This window comes from Arachis duranensis, chromosome 5 (genome assembly GCF_000817695.3).
Source record: "Arachis duranensis cultivar V14167 chromosome 5, aradu.V14167.gnm2.J7QH, whole genome shotgun sequence".
NCBI lineage: Eukaryota > Viridiplantae > Streptophyta > Magnoliopsida > Fabales > Fabaceae > Arachis > Arachis duranensis.
Window position 1 is genome coordinate 68,345,848 of NC_029776.3, and position 14,479 is coordinate 68,360,326.

Consider the following 14,479-nt stretch of genomic DNA (forward strand, 5'->3'; position numbering starts at 1 on the left):
GTCTTAGATAGATCAGAGACTAGGTTTGCTAAGCCAGAGAGGCTCTGCTCAGAATTCTTTGTCTGTTGCTGAGAAGATGATGGAAAAGGCTTTTTATTGCTAAACCTATTTCTCCCACCATTATTGCTGTTGAAGCCTTGTTGAAGCCTCTGTTGATCCTTCCATGAGAAATTTGGATTATTCCTCCATGAAGGATTATAAGTGTTTCCATAGGATTCTCCCATGTAATTCACCTCTTCCATTGCAGGATTCTCAGGGTCATAAGCTTCTCCTTCAGAGGAGGCTTCTTTAGCACTGTCGGATGCAGCTTGTAATCCAGTCAGATTATGAGAAATCATATTGACTTACTGAGTCAATATTTTGTTCTGAGCTAATATGGCATTCAGAGTATCAATCTCAAGAACTCTTTTCTTCTATGTCATCCCATTATTCATAGGATTTTTTTTAGAAGTGTACATGAACTGGTTATTTGCAACCATCTCAATGAGCTCCTGGGCTTTTGCAGGGGTTTTCAGATGAAGAGATCCACCAGCAGAATGGTCCAATGACATATTAGATAATTCAGACAGACCATCATAGAATATACATATGATGCTCCATTATGGAAGCATATTAGAAGGACACCTTTTGGTTAATTGCTTGTATCTTTCTCAAGCTTCATAGAGGGATTCACCTTCCTTCTATTTGAAGGTTTGGACTTTCACTCTAAGCTTGCTCATCTTTTGAGGTAGAAAGAATTTGGTCAAGAAAGCAATGACCAACTTGTCCCAAGAGTTCAGGCTTTCTCTAGGTTGTGAGTCCAACCATCTCCTAGCTCTATCTCTTACAGCAAAAGGGGAAAAGCATAAGTCTGTAGACTTCGGGATCAACCCTATTGGTCTTGACAGTATCACAGATCTGCAAGAATTTAGCTAAGAACTGATGAGGATCTTTGGATGGAAGTCCATGAAACTTGCAATTCTGCTGCATCAGAGAAACTAATTGAGGCTTAAGCTCAAAGTTGTTTGCTCTAATGGCAGGAATTGAGATGCTTCTTCCAAAAAAGTTGGAAGTTGGTGTAGTATAGTCACCAAGCATCTTCTATGCATCTCTGGCATCGTTGTTGGGTTCGGCTGCCATGTCTACTTCTTTTTTGAAAGTCTCTGTAAGGTCCTCTCTGGAGTGTTGTGCTTTAGCTTCTCTTAGCTTCTTCTTCACAGTCCTTTCAGGTTCAGGATCAACTTCAACAAGAATATTTTTATCCCTATTTCTGCTCATATGAAAAAGAAGAGAACAAAAGGGAGTAGTGAAATCCTCTATGTCACAGTATAGAGACTCCTTGATGTGTTAGAGGAAAAGGAGTAGAAGAATGAGAAGAGAGAGGAGGTGAGCTCGAAATTTTTTTAGATGAGTGGATGAGAAATGTTATCAATTAAATAAAATAAATAGAAAGAGATAAGAGAGAAAGAGTTTTCGAAAATTTAAAAGAAATAACATAAAATTAGAATTTAAAATAATTAGTTAATTAAAAAGATTTTTGAAAAAGGGGTTAGTGATTTTCGAAAATGAGAAGTGAAAAAGTGGTTAGGTGGTTTTGAAAAAGATAAGAAATAGTAATTAGTTGAAAAGATTTGAAAATAATTTTGAAAAGATAAGAAGTTAGAAAAAGATTTTGAAATCAAAATTTTAAAAAGATATGATTGAAAAAGATTTGATAGAAAAAGATTTTATTTTAAAAAGATATGATTGAAAAGATATGATTGAAAAAGATTTAATTTTTAAAATTGATGATTTGAATAACAAGAAATTAAAAGATATGATTCTAAAATTCAAAGATCGAACCTTTCTTAAAAAGAAAGTAACAAACTTGCAATTTTTTGAATCAAAACATTAATTGTTAGCAAGGATTTTTGAAAATGTGGAAAGATAAGATTTTAAAATTTTGATTTAAAACATGAAAAATTGATAGCCATTATGGCGTTTAACGTCCAAATTGCCTCTTTATTGACCTTTTAACACTAGTGAGCTCTTTTTCTCTGTGATTCTTCTGCCTTATATTCTGAACCTTTATTTCTCTGTATTATTTACTTGAAAATATATATTTTTTTATTTTTGAATGTTTAATGAAGAGAAAGAAAAACAACAAAATGAATTAAAACATAAAAATGCAAGATCAAAACAAATAGTGCATGCAAGGACACTTTGAATGTCAAGATGAACACCAAGAACACTTTGAAGATCCTGATGAACATCAAGAATATATTTTTTAAATTTTTTAAGAAAAAAAGACATGAAAGACACCAAACTTAGAACTTTTGAATGTTTAGACACTATGATTTTGAAAATACATATGAAAAACAACATAAAACACAAAACAGGAAAATCATGAGATCAGACAAAGGGAATCATCAAGAACAACTCGAAGATCACAGAAGAACACAATGCATATTTTTTTCTCGAAAACTTAAGAAAATTAAAAACATGCAATTGACACCAAACTTAGGAATTGGCACTAGATTCAAACAAGAAACACAAAATATTTTTTTTTTGGTTTTTACGATTTTATTAATTTTTTTTTGTATTTTTTGAAAATAAAAAGAAAAAGCACAAACATAAAATAAAATTACCCAATCTAACCAACAAGATGAATTGTCAGTTGTCCAAACTTTAACAATCCCTGGCAACGGCACCAAAAACTTGGTGCATGAAACTGTGATCACACTTTTCACAACTCCGCACAACTAACCAGCAAGTGCACTGGGTCGTCCAAGTAATACCTTACGTGAGTAAGGGTCGATCCCACGGAGATTGACGGCTTGAAGCAAGATATGGTCATCTTATAAATCTCAGTCAGGCGGATTCAAATGGTTATGAGGATTTGATAATTAAAAGATAAATAAAGCAGAAAATAACATAGAGATACTTATGTAATTCATTGGTGGGAATTTCAGATAAGCGTTTTGAGAAGCTTTGTTGCCTCTGAACCTCTGCTTTCCTATTGCCTTCATTCAATCATGCGTCCTCCCTTCAATGGCAAGTTGTATGATCCTCTCAGTGAAAATGGTCTGGCTACAGTCTCTATACGACTAATCAACTGTCGGATTTCTCGTCTCGAATGAAAAATACCAGGCACAGCTACCGCAGGGCTAATCATCTGTCTGTTCTCACTTGTGTCGGAATAAGATCCATTGATCCTTTTGCACACTATCCATGTGCCCAACATTTGTGAGTTTAAAGCTCCTCACAGTCATCCCTTCCCAGGTCCTACTAGGAAAACCACAGACAAGGTTTAGACTTTCTGGATCTCAGGAATGCTGTCTATTGATTCTAGCCTATACCACGAAGATCTTAATCACGGGGTTGGATGCTCTGTTGTCAGGAGAGACGATGCGAATCCATGGATTAGAGACCCAAGAGAGTATACACCGGCTGGCGTCCAATGACTATGTTGAACATCATGTAGACCACTATGTGGTTGTCAGGCACGTGGATCTTGGCTAAGCGAGTACTGAAGATAGTGGGTGATTGTCACAGGTCACCCCTTCAGTCTGACTTAACTGAATTAAGTAAAAGAGTATATCTTGGAGAAGAAATAGGCATGAATTGAAGGAAAAAACAATAGTACTTGCATTAATTCATAAGGAACAGTAGAGCTCCTCACCTTAATCTATGAGGTGTAGAAACTCCACCATTGAAAATACATAAGAGAAAAAGGTCTAGGCGTGGCCGAATGGCTAGCCTCCCAAAAGGCATAAGAATTTAAAAACAGGGGAAGAAAACCTGATCAAAGGATCGAAAAATGGTTGAAAGATAAAATACAATAGTCAAAAAGTGCTATTTATACTAAACTAGTAACCTAGGTTTATAGAAAATGAGTAAATAGTGCAGAAATCCACTTCCGGAGCCCACTTGGTGTGTGTTTGGGCTGAGCTCTGAAGCTTTCACGTGCATAGGCCATCCATGGAGTTAAACGCCAGCTTTGGTGCCAGTTTGGTCGTTTAACTCCAGTTCTGGTGCCAGTTCTAGCGTTTTACGCTAGAAAAGGGTCTCTGGGTGGCATTTGAACGCCAGTTTGGGCCATCAAATCTCGGACAAAATATAGACTATTATCCATTGCTAGAAAGCCCATGATGTATACTTTCCAACGCATATGAGAGTGCGCCAATTGGGTCTCTGTAGCTCCATAAAATCCACTTTGAGTGCAGGGAGGTCAGAATCCAACAGCATCTGCAATCCTTTCTCAGCCTCTGAATCAGATTTTTGCTCAGGTCCCTCAATTTCAGCCAGAAAATACTTGAAATCACAGAAAAACACATAAACTCATAGAAAAGTCCAGAAATGTGAATTTTGCATGAAAATTAATAAAAATATACTAAAAAGTGACTAAAACATACTAGAAACTACCTAAAAACACTGCCAAAAAGCGTATAAATTATCTGCTCATCATACACACAGGTGCCAAAATTCACAAAGTCTGTTCGCTCACACAACCTGTGCCAGAGCCTCCAACAGACTGACCTTCCCAACGTGTGCGTGCGCACAGGGCTGTGCGTATGCACAGGTTGCGATTTCTTATTGGTGTGTGCACGCACAAGCTGTGCTAGTGCTGCAAACAGGGAGCCTTCCCCTGAGTGTGCGTACGCACAGGTCTGTACGTGTGCACAGGTTAAAATTTTTGCAGGGTTGTGCATGCGCACAAGGCTGTGGGTGCGCACATACCAGAAATCACAAAATTCTGCAACTTTGAAGAATTTCAGATTCTTAACACCAACTTTGAATGATTATAACTTCCTCTACAAAAACCCAAATTTTACAAACTTTATATCAAATTGAAGGGTTTTCAATAAGCTTTAATTTCAAGTAAATTCCAATCAGTTTTGAAAACTGAGGCAAAAGTTATGATCGAACAAAGTTCTCCAAAAACCAACCTTTACCAAAATCCACAATTCCTTGTAAAACACAACCAAAACCATACCAACCCATTCCAAACTCCATTTTTCATCAACATTCACCCTTTATGTCATATATCACCAAACTTACCATATTTTCCTTCCCATTTCATTGTCAACCTTAATATCACATATATCACATTATAATCAATCCTCTTCCATATTTTTCCAACCACGTTACCAATTCATCAATCTCAACATCACATATGATATCACCATTTACTTTTCAATTCATACAATCATTCATCATTATCATATCATCATCATTCATCATAAATACTCAACTTTATCAACTCATCATAATTCATCATACATCATCATTCAACCAACCAATAATCATTTTAATTCAAACCTATCATATGGGTCACTAGCCTAAGTGTCCATGAATATTATATACTACATAGAGGAAACCGAAACCATACCTTGGCCGATTTCTAATATGTCCAAAACTCTAAATTGAGTACAAGCAAGCTCTCAACCCCAAACCAAGCTTTCCAACACAATCCAAGCCACCAAGTTCCAATAGCTCCCAAACTCACAATAATCAAGCTATATATACATAAACCATCACAAATCAACCTAGGGCTCATCATAAATAAAACTTTCACAAGAGTTCAATGCCTCTTACCTTTCCCAATAGCTTTGGAAGCCAAAACCCAATGCTAAGGAAGGATTAGAGGGAACCTAAACATCCAAAATCACAAAAACTCACTTATTCCAAAGCCTTAAAAACCCAAAATTTTTTAAGAGAAAAAATGAGAGGGATTCGAGCTTTCCTTACTAGTTTCTTATATAGGTTTTGTAAAACTCTTCACAAGGAACGTGTAGCCGCAAATGGTGCTCTATAGCTCAAGATATGAGCTTGAGAAGAAGAGGGTGAATAGTGATCAAGGGGGTTTCTTCTTCCTCTCTTCCTTTCAGCATGAGTGTGTGTGTTTAAGTGTGTTATGGGTGATTGGATTCATTAATGGACCCTTATATATGTTGGGCTTAGGCCCAACTTGGGCCCGGTCCAATCTGTTAGCGTTTTTAGCCCGTTTGGCCCAACTTCGAGCCGCGCCAAACGTTTAAAATTAACGTTCAGTTTTTCACTTCTAATATTTTTCTAAGGTTTTTTACTATTTTTCACTTTTCCTTGCGCAGCACTGAGCAGACTTGAATCGGTTCAACCGGTCCAACTGTCGGTTCGCAATTTTTCACGGTTTTTCACAGAAAACACATTTTCTTACTCAGAAAAACCTACTAAGTCCAAAAATCACATTTAAATCCTCAAATTCTCACTGTAACTTTTCAGAACGTAATTTGGGCAATATAATCACTTAATTAATCGGTTGATTAGTTGCGGTTCTTACATTAAAGGTTAAGAGCTCTGTTTTATTTATATGGATTAGTAATTCAAGTGTTTTCTTTATTTTGATTCATACTTTTCTACTTTTTAAAGATTGAATGTTGTTCTTCATATTTAATGGTTAGAAGTATTGAAAAATATTCTAATTTTGTATTAGATTCTGTTATTATTTTAGGAAATTTAATATTGGAATCAATTATAAATTCTTTCTCGTGATTTTTAGCTTGACTAGGAATAGTATTTTAAAAATTATGTAGCTATAAATTGAAACCGTTCTTCACCTCTTCTCTTAATTAATTGACCAAGGAATTAGCAATTAATTAAGTTAAGAGAAATGAAATTGTTAAGGAATTACTGTAATAGCCTAATTATACTAAGCCTTACCTCTAGTCGTAAAGCAAAGAATAACTAAGTGTCACGACAGTTCTAAAGCTTATAATATATATTATGTGTCCAAGAATTTATAAAACTAGAAGCCTGATGAAAGAATAAAGCTCAAAGTCGCATAAAGCGGAATTACGAAACGCGAAGCATTCACACACGATAACTAAACGCGTAGGCACAGACAAAACAAGACATAATATATAAAAACCTTGTAGATAGCTCCAGGATACACAAGGTAGTACTTAAATTTAACAAGATATATATAAGTATGATATACAAAAAGAGGACTAGTCATAGCTTGCGGATTTTAGGTTGGCTAGTCGAGCTGAATACAACAGAGTTTTGATGTTTAAAACTGTAACAACCTATCTCTCAAAGTTTTCAGAAATAAAGCCTCTAAGGCAACAAGGTTATATAAATACAAAGGATGAGAGAGAGAATATATCAAAATAAAGCAGAATAAAACAAGGAAGAAATCATACTCCGTTCTGTCACTATCTCCGTAACTCACCAATGTGGGTTACGACCTGTATCTGAAAAACAACAACATATAGTATGAGAACCAGAGGTTTTCAGTATGGTAATAACATTGCCCAATATATAAAATGTAACGTTCTGGGACGCCAAAGGCAATCCTAGAACTTCACACCGATACAGATATTCAAGCTTAGAATAAATAAATAACTTAAACCATAAGCCTTAAACTGGGTTATCTAACCCTAGGGGATTTCTAACTAAAACTAGTCCTACTACTATATCCCATAGCATTCGCCAACCTAACCTTCGTGCGATCCCATTGCCATCGCCTACCAAACTTCCTCAATCCCAACAGAAAACACAGGTAATGCAGACAAGTAAAGCACAAGTAATATATATATATATCGGTCTATAAATGCTAAACCGACACATCCTCCCAGATATAGCCTTCCTGCCATGCCCAGACATATTGGCTCTGCACACTCATGCAGCAGAAAAATCTACCAGGGCGGGTATATAGGCCCCGCACACTCATGTAATAGAAAATCTGCGACGTAAGAGATATAGGCTCTGCACACTCATGCAGCAAAGAAGGAATCAACAACAACTGTCTCACCATAAATCATTTCAAGGATATAGTGCCTGGTACACTCTTGTAGCAGAAAAACTGCCACGTCAAGGATATAGGCCATGTACACTATCATATAATCCAATAATTTCATCATTCCTTTCCAAGTTCTCAACTCATCATTACTATCACCAGTTTCCAATTTCTCAAATTCATCATAAGCATTCCCATTTCCTAAAAATCTCTTCAACCTTATAATTCACAACTCAACATTTACCAATTCAAGCTATAAATTACACAATCCTTCCAAAACCTATGTCACCGGCTCTAAACTTAAGGGATTTCTCAAAGTGTGCATACGCATAGAGGTGTGCGTATGCACACAAAGTAAAATTTCCCATTTGTGTGCATGGATGGATACATGCAAATGCCCTCAACAGAAGGCACTTCCCTGCATGTGCGTAAGCATGATGTTGTGCATACGCACAACTTGCGAAATTCGCAGGGTGTGTGTCCGCACCAGAGTGTGTGAATGCCCTTAGCAGTAAGCATCTTCCTGTGTGTGTATGCGCATCAAAGTGTATGTACGTATGATTTCAAAAATTCACAAGGTGTGCATGCGCACAAGGGTGTGCATACGCACAAGTTGAAATATAGCCCCTGCTCAAAGCACGCACACAACAGTGTGCGCACGCACACAATCCAGAATTCACAATTTCTGCAACATCACAGAAATAAGATTTTTGACACCAACTTCTAATGATCATATATTTTTCTATAAATTTTCAATTTCCATAAAATCTATACCGTTTTAAAGCTCTTTGAATTATCTTTTATTTGATACAAAATTTAATTAATTTGAAAAACTATAGCTCAAGATATGATCCGTCAAAATTCACCAAAAATTGGTTTTACCAAAAGTCCACTAGGTTCTCAAACCTTCAAAACTCACAACTAAACCAATTCTAAGCCTATTCAATCATCATAAAACACCACCATTTCATATAATTTCTATCAATTTCAATACCTATCCACTCATTTTCTTCCAACTCTTTCCACCACAAAATCCAACACAATTTACAACTTAACAAATCAAAATATCAATATTAACCAATTTGCATAATCCAACCACTCATAAACCTCATCCATCCTATGACATCTTCAATCCTCATAGATTATATCATTCAACACAAATATCAACCCTCAATATTATTCATTAACAATAACATCATAATATCATCAAAATCATCACATTTATCAATATCATCATACATAGTCAATTTACAATTTTAATGACCAATCCAATACTATCCTATGGTCTACTAGCCTAAGTGTTAAGAAATATTACATATTACATCAAGAAAACTGAAACCATTCCTTGGCAGATTTTCGAAATGAACCAAACACCAAAACGAAGCCACCAAGCTTGATCCAAAAGCTTCAAGCTCACTCCAACAAATATTAAACATTAATCTAACATCATATAACATACCAACATCAAAATTAGGGTTCACAAAAATAACTAAACACAAAGGTTTAGTGAGACCTTACCTTACTCAATGTGATTAGGGACAAAATCTAACAATATTTTAATACTAGACCACCCCTAACAAACAAAACACAAAGAAACTAAAAAATCCAAGGCTATTTTTGAGTTTTGGGCTAGGGCAGAAAACTAGAGCTAGAGAAAGAATTTTTTACCAATAAAACTTAGATAGATAGGACAGGCTCGGCAAGAGCGACGCGTGGCCACAAATAGCTCGTCAATCGGAGCTCTAGATAAAAAATTATGGAGCTTTGAAGGAGGGGGTGAATAGTAAAACCCAAATCACCCCTCTTCTCTCTTCTCACCGCCCCTCTCTCTCTCTCTCTCTCTTGGGCCCGGTTTGGACACGGTCCAACCTAGTAGTGTTTTTGGTTCGTTCGGCACACTTTGGGCTAAAATCCTAAGCCTTACCTCTAGTCATAAGGCAAAGAAGAGCAAAGTGCCACGATAGTTCTAAAGCTTATAATATATAATATATGTCCAAAAATATATATAACTTGAAGCCCGATGAAGCAATAAAGCTCAAAGTCGCGTAAAGTGGACAAAACACGAAGCGTTCACACACGATAACTAAACCTGTAAGCACGAATAGGACAAGACATAATACATATAAACCTTGTAGATAGCTCCAAGATACACAAAGCAATAACTAAATTAACAAGATATATATAAGTATGAAATACCAAGAAGAGAACTAGTCACAGCCTTCAGAGTTTAGGCTGGCTAGTCAAACTGAAATACAAAAGAATTTTTGAAGTTTAAAACAGGTTATACAACTTATCTTTCAAATCAAGCCTCTAAAGCCATAAAGTCTAAAATAGAAAGGTGGGAGAAAGTACTGCAACAAAATAATCAAAAATATCAAAAAGATAACAAAAGATCCTTCGCTCTGTCACCATCCCACAACTCACCGAGGTGGGTTACGACCTGCATTTGAAAAGCAACAACAACATATGGTATGAGAACCGGACGTTCTCAGTATGGCAATAGTGCCTAATATATAAGATGTAAGGTTTCGGGACGCCAAAGGCAATCCTAGAACTTCACATCGAAATTGGATATTCTAGCTTAACAAAAATAAACAAATTAATAACATAAACCAGAAATCATAAACAGGGTTATCTAGACTTAGGGTACATCTAACTAAAACTAGTCACTGCTGTCCCACAGCCTTGTCCAACCTACCCTCCGTACGATCCTATTGCCATCGCCTACCTAACCTCCTCAGCACCAGACAATCACAGAAAATGCAAGCAAGTAAAACACAGATAGTAATCATATATAACAAGTAATTACAGAAGCAAGTAGGCATATTACACAATTAGGCAAACCCAAGTATTCAAAGCAAACAAGCACATAAGAGATGCATATGATGAATGCCTGTCCTATTGGCTTGTGATATCACTTGTCGGTCTGTAAATGCCAACCCGACACATCCTTCCAGATGTAGCCTTCCTACCACACCCAGAGATATAGGCTCTGCACACTCATGCAGCAGAAAATATTTTGCCACACTTGAGATATAGGCTCCACACACTCATGCAGCAAGGAGTCTGCTATGCCAGAGATATAGACTCTGCACATTCATGCAACAAATAAGGAAACAATAACAACTATCTCATCATAATCATTCCAACGATATAGTGCTGGGCACACTCTTGCAATAGAATAACCGCACACCAGAGATATAGGCTCCACACACTCATGCAGCAGAAAAACTACCACCCTATAGATATAGGCTCCGCACACTCATTCAGCAGAACAACTGCTACACCGAAGATATAGGCTCCGCACACTCCCATATAATTCAATAATTTCATCATTCATTTCCATGTCCTCAACTCGTCACAACCAACATCAACTTTTCATTTTCATCATAATCATTCTCCTTTACCTCTTAAATTTTTCCCAAGACATACTTTACAACTCAACATACACTAATTTGGTTCACAACAATCCAAAACTGAAGTCTCCATCTTCTAAACTCATACAGAAAATTACCAATATAATTCACTAATCCATCTTTATTAATCTTAAGGCCTAATTACTAGATAGTACTATTAAGGAGTATTTGGAGGAAGTTTGAAAAGTTAGAGAACCCTTAAAAATGAAGAAAAATTATTTTTCAGGAAAACAGGGTATATGTGTGCGCATGAATTATGTATGCATACGCATACATACAATTTGGCACATTTCGCGTACGCATACACATGTATGCATACGAATAGGTGTCAAACAGAATGACATGTATGCGTATGGGGGGTATGCGTACGCATGCACTCCCAGACTTAGAAAATTTTACAAAGTTGCAGAAATTAGTTTTAAACCCCACACTTTAAACATTCATAACTACATATACAAAAATCCATTTTCATCAAACTTTATATCAATTTAAAGATCCTTGGATAAAATTTAATTTAAAACAAATTTCAACTAATTTTGAAAACTAAGGCTCATGTTATGATCCATCAAACTTTACCAAAAATAACGTTTTACATAAAAACATCAAGGTCTGAAATTTCGAAATTCCATAACCAAAACAAACCAAAACATACCCAGACATCATAAAACACTACCACACACTACACCTTACCATTCTATTATACTTCCATTACTTCCACACCTAATTCACTCAACCTTTCCACCATCAATCAAAACAAAACCATAATCCTCAATCAAGGTCTCAATCATTCATCAATTTATACAATTCCTAAATCAAGAATCCAACACAACCAACTTTAACACAGTCTCACTACTCATAAGCATCACCTATCATACCTCATTATAATTTCACAATATCACAATAATCCAATATCAACATCAACAACATCATAGTTATTATCCTTCCACACAATCATCATTCACCAACATCATCACAATCATCAAAATCATTATACATTACAATTATCAACAATCAATTTCAAACTTATCTTATGGTCCACTAGCCTAAGTTTCAAGAGACATTACATATTATATAAAAGAAACCAAAACCATACCTTGGCCGATTCCCAATATGTTCAAACACCAAACTTGATTCCAACAAGCTTTCAGCAAGCTCCAAACCACTAAAGCTAAACCAAAAGCCACCACCAACTCCAAAAACAAGCTTCACAGATACAACATAACCATGCATTATCAACTAAAGCTCATACTACATCAAAACTACAAGGATATAGGGGTTCGTTACCATATCCAACAGTGATTAGGGACAAAATTCAATAATACTCCAATGCTTGATCACCCCTAAACAACCAAAAGACAAAGAAACTCAAAAATCCAAAGCCATTTTCGAGTTCAAAGGGGAAAACAAAAACTGGGCAGAGTACAAAGAAATACTTACCACAAAACCAAGATAGAATTGAAGAGCTCGATGAGAGCTTCACGTGACCGTAAACGGCTTGTCAATCAGAACTCCATAGCTCATGTTATGCTCCCGGAAGGTGATAATGAATAATGTCACAAAACCCTCACATCTCTTCTCTCTCAATCCGCGTGGCTCTCTTTGTGGAGGGTGAAAATGAGCTGATTTGCTCATTAACTCACTTGTATATGTTGGGCCTTGGGCCCGGTTTGGGCTCGGTCCAACCCATTAGCGTTCTTTAGCCCGTTTGGCCCACTTTGGGCCAAAACCTTTAAGATTAGCGTCCAGTTTTCGATTCTAAATTATTTTTGTCATTTCAAAATATTAAATTCAATCTTCAAAATCTTATTTTCCAAAATACGCGGTACCAGACAGACTACAGTGGGTACTGCCGGCTTAAGCACCGGTACGCATTTTTACAAAAACTTTCCACAAAAGATACATTTTCCCACTCAGAAAATTCTATTGAATTCAAATTTCACCCTTTTATTTTCAAATTAAGGTGTCTAATTTTTAATTTACATCTGGGCACACAAAATTTATTAATTTATTAAAACGATTATGCCGGTTCTTACATTCTCCCCTCCTAATAAAATTTTCTCCCTTGAAAATTCGAATCACGTAATATATCCTCCTCAAAACGTTCTACCGTGTCGATGTTCCCTCTTGCCTTTTGTTGCGTCACTCTGATTATTTGTCACTAAGAATCCAAATTTTTCTTTAAACCAAATACCGATTTTGTAACTTTTTTCAAAACATTCAAAACAAGTTCAATATCAAACCTTTTTCGAAAGACTCAAAAATCATTTCTTCTTAAATAAATTACTTTGAACCATAATTTTCTTAAATTAATTAGAATCCTTAAATCACAATTTCAAGTTGAATCCCTCTTTTATAAGATAAGTTATAAACCAAAATCACAAATTAACAAAATCCTAGAACTCACTTTTCTTTTAAATCATATCATTTAATCGACGAGTTCCGACCTAGTTTCAAAACCAAATCATGTAACCAAAAGTTCCAAACCAAATTTCAAAGTCATTTTAAGCTTTAAAACCTTTTTAACAAGGCTCAACGCCACACGGTCAAAAATTAAAAGTCCTAACCAAAAACCGCAAAAGCATCAGTAGGTCCTTCTGATGATACACCCTCATTCTGAAGCTGTGTCAGTCGGCACTTTCAATGCTTCCAGTACTGTGCCACACTCATCAACTGGTATGCCATAACTCTATGAACTGGTTTTCCAGAACATGTTGAGCTTGTAACGCATAGGCTAGGTTAGTCATCCTCACTACCTCTCCGTTAACGTGATCCACCCGGTCTGTGAGTTGCCATTCGGGTTTCTTTTCCACACCAAATAATCGATATTGAGGTGATTAGTCTTAATATCTTATTCCTAGTGCTTCAATTATCCCAAAAACAGACTCACAAGCAAGCATGCTATGCATATCAAGCAGATAATCTAAATAGCATGAAAAGATAAGACAACCTAAAGTATGCAACGAAGCACAATTGGTCCATCTCTTAGGTTCACGAGGATGAACTGTTATGATACCACTAAATGTAACATCCCAAAACCCTAAGCCTTACCTCTAGCTGTAAAGCAAAGAATACCAAAGTGCCATGACAGTTCTAAAGCTTATAATATATAATATATGTCTAAATATATATATAACTACAAGGCCAATGAAGGAATAAAGCTCAAAGTCACGTAAAGTGGAAATACAAAACGCGAAGCGTTCACACATGATAACTAAACGCGTAAGCACGAACAGGACAAGACATAATACATATAAACCTTTTCGATAGCTCCAGGATACACAAGGTAATAATTAAATTAACAAGATATACATATATATATATATAT

General features: G+C 36.0%; 1 non-coding gene across 1 annotated transcript; it reads left to right on the forward strand.

The window, feature by feature from the left end:
• The first annotated feature begins 605 nt into the window (after nt 1-605).
• Nucleotides 606-713, forward strand: LOC127747950 (small nucleolar RNA R71). The gene has a single exon (XR_008009895.1). It is a non-coding gene; the product is annotated as a small nucleolar RNA R71 (small nucleolar RNA).
• The last annotated feature ends 13,766 nt before the right edge of the window (nt 714-14,479 follow it).